The sequence below is a fragment of the Arachis ipaensis genome, chromosome B04 (assembly GCF_000816755.2).
Source record: "Arachis ipaensis cultivar K30076 chromosome B04, Araip1.1, whole genome shotgun sequence".
NCBI classification, from domain to species: domain Eukaryota; kingdom Viridiplantae; phylum Streptophyta; class Magnoliopsida; order Fabales; family Fabaceae; genus Arachis; species Arachis ipaensis.
This window is the reverse complement of record NC_029788.2, coordinates 15,306,286-15,310,124: the sequence shown is the minus strand read 5'-3', so window position 1 is coordinate 15,310,124 and position 3,839 is coordinate 15,306,286.

Here is a 3,839-nt window from a genome sequence, read left to right as displayed (position 1 = left end):
TATTATAACTACTATAATTATAATCATCATAAAATTATTTACCTTTAAGTTAAAGTCAATAAAAAGAAATATATAAATAATTAAGCGTGAGAATGAAAAATGGTCTAACATGTTTTTTTCATTTTTCTTTGTCACAGAATTGCCCATTGTCATCAATAGTCTCTCTACTGTGTTTTAGACATGATTTGCTTATCGCTTTGTGCTATTCAACCTTATTGGTAGACCTCCTAACAGTGCATAGCACCATTTTTTGCTGAACTTTTAGATTAGAGGTGAAAAAGTAAAAACTTTTAACCTAGTAAGTGGAAAAATTACAACCATCTATGACATCACAAATTATATATTCTCATAATTATATTATACATGAATCAACCATCTGATGAATAATTGAAGGTTAAATTACATAGTCGGTCCTACACTTTCAGTGAAATTGCAAATTGGTTTCTACACTTTAAAAGTTTGTAATTTGATTTCTAAAGAGAATTAAAATTTACAATTTAGTTATCGCTGGTCAAAAAGTGTTGATTTAACAGAATATTCTCAAAATATGCTAAAAATATTCTGTTAAAATAGAGAATATACTGAGAATATTTTGTTAAATCAAACACTTTTTGAATAACGGGACTAAATTACAAATTTTAATTATCTTTAGGAACCCAATTACAAACTTTTAAAGTATAGAAACTAATTTGTAATTTCACTGAAAGTGTAGGACCAACTGTATAATTTAACCATAATTGAATATATTACATGTTAATTATATATTTCTGCATATGTTGAGTTCTTGATCTTACTACCATATTTTTTTAATAATATTTTATTCATTTATTATTTCTCTCATTGACACATCTTTTTTTTTTTTTTTCACAATTTAAATGGTTTACAAGATAGAAATGAACGTTTTATGATGGGAATAGTCTTTTAAGTCTTAATAACTTGATTTGAAGAATAAGATCTAAAGGGTCACTATTTTTCTTTTGGTTGAAAAGGGAAACAGTATATGTTCAGTACTTTTTATCACATGCCAAAATGGTTTTGCAAAGAGAGGTCATGGATGCAATTATATGATTTTTTTATTTTTAATTTTGATTTTTTTTTAAATTTAACAAAATTGCCCTGGCTAAGCCTAGATCAATACATGTCAATAGTTTTGAAGAAATTCGTGTTATATTAAATAAAAATAGACCATATTTAAACCCTCTAAAGGAATAAATTGATTCATACTGTCTGTACTACTACTAAATTGTATAAGCAAGTAGTTTGATTTTAGATCCATCAATAACAATATATATTTGATGGAATTATATAATTTAAGTTTTAAATGAAGTTTCAATTTTTTGTTTTTTCTGATTAAAAATAGCAAAACCGTATTTCATGATACAGATTGAGTCACCTTAAATCAAACTACAGTAAAATTTAATTTGATAAAATTTTTACTTTTTAAAAGTTGTAGCATCTATATTTGATAAATTAATTTAAAAATAATTTTTAATAAGCACAAGCAATAACAAATATTTGATAAAATAGTTTTTTTTTTCCCACGACATCCCCTCACCCACCATACTAATGACTAATTCATCGCAGTACATTGATTGTTGCATAAAAATATTATAATAAACATTAATGTAAGAATTAAATTTGGATATTAATTAACGGATGAAGTTATATTAAACTTTTTAATTTTGATAAGCACAAGCTAACTTTAAGAATTGAAACCTTCCAGGATAAAATTGTGAATGACTTTTATTGTATTTATTCTTGAAATCCAGGGATTTCAGGTTCGGTGGTTCCTTTGTGTTACGTAGCACGTAACTTTTGGTCTTCTAAGAGCTTTGAGCAGACGCATGTGGTGTTGCCTTCTTCGGTGGTGAGTGAGGAATGGAGGTTTGAGACTCCTCTTCTTCTTCTTCCATGATTGGTTCCTTGTTCTTTCCAAGCTTTCTCTTTGATGAAGTTTTCTACGCTATCACTTTCCTTCTCATTATTTCAGTTTGTTTGGATGATGGTGAGTGAGATGAAGAGAATGTGGAGTGTATATGAATGTGTGTATGGGTTTGAGGAGTTGAGAATGGGGTACTTTTTGGTAAGGGGGTTCGGCTACTCTTCCTTGGGGCAACCTTCTTTTACATGTTAAGAAAAAATGGAGAAGGGAGAGGGAAGATAAAGAGAGGGACTGAGTGGAGAAAGGTGGGAGGTTAAGGAAGCATTAAATACTGATTGGAGAGAGAAGTGGGGTAGTTATTACTCATTAAGGCGCAGTTATTAACCAAGGGAGGATTTTAAAATTAAAACTGAAGGGTTAGCTCCTAGAATCAAGGGATGAGGGATGGATAAATATTTGATTTGACAACAACACTTTCCTACAAGATTTGATATGACACCTTCAAAAAACAATGTGATTAAAAAAATGAGGAACTCAAAAACGGGTTAGAGTAGGGTCAAAGAGATTTGGTGGGGCCCAAGATAATTAACATCAGTTCAGTCTCCCCTTCTATCATGGCCCATTCATCACAGCCTGAAATTTGTCTCCTGCTTTCCTATGAGACAAAACAAACAGAATAAAAAAAATTCACAAATTATCAACAGAGCTTAATTCTATCATACCCAAACTTTTTTCTCAAAGAGCAGAATCTATCTTCACACAGTGGTTTTGCAAAAATGTCAGCAAGTTGATCTTCAGATTTTACAAATTGAATATCAATAGTACCCTTTTGCACATGTTCTCTAATAAAATGATATTTGATTTCAATGTGCTTGGTTCTTGAATGCAGAACAGGGTTGTTAGAAATGTTTATAGCACTCATATTGTCACAAAATAAGGGTATACTATTGATTTTTAATTTGTAATCTTTCAACTGTGTTTTTAACCAAATTAATTGTCAACAATATGCAGATGCGGAAATATATTCAGCTTCAGTTGTAGATAGAGCCACTGTGGCTTGTTTTTTGCTTGACCACATGTTGAGTGTGCTTTCAAGGAAGCAACACATGCCGGATGTGCTCTTTCTATCCACCCTATCTCCCGCATAATCTGCATCACAAAACCCTACTGCACAAAAATCATCAGATTTTGGATACCATAAGCCATAATCACTAGTTCTCTTAATATATCTAATGATGCGTTTAACAGCTGAAAGATGGAATTCTTTTGGATGAGATTGAAATCTTGAAAATACACCCACACTTTGTACAATATCCGGTCTAGAGGAGGTAAGATACATGAGAGATCCTATCATTCCTCTATACCGTGTTTCATCCACATCTTTGTCATTATCATCCTTTTCAAGTTTAGTGTTTGGATGCATTGGTGTTCCCATTGGTTTGGAATTTTCTAGGCCAAATTTTTTGATTAGTTCTTTAGCATACTTTCCTTGGTGAATAAAAGTACCACTAGGAGTTTGTTTAATTTGGAGGCCAAGAAAGAATGTTAGCTCTCCCATTAAACTCATCTCAAACTCACTAGTCATGAGTTTTCCAAATTCTTCACACAAGGATTCATTAGCCGACCCAAACACAATGTCATCCACATAGACTTGAACTAGGAGAATATCATCATTAGATGCTTTAATAAATAAAGTAGTGTCGGTGGTACCCCTTTGAAATTGATTTTCCAACAAGAAGGCACTAAGCCTTTCATACCAAGCTCTTGGAGCTTGTCTAAGGCCATAGAGAGCCTTTGAGAGTTTGAAAACATGGTTTGGAAATTCTTTATCTTCAAAACCAGGAGTTGTGCCACAAACACTTCTCTATCAATAAAGCCATTAAGGAAAGCACATTTGACATCCATTTGAAACATTTTAAAACCCTTATGGGCAGCATAGGCAAGAAGCAACCTAATT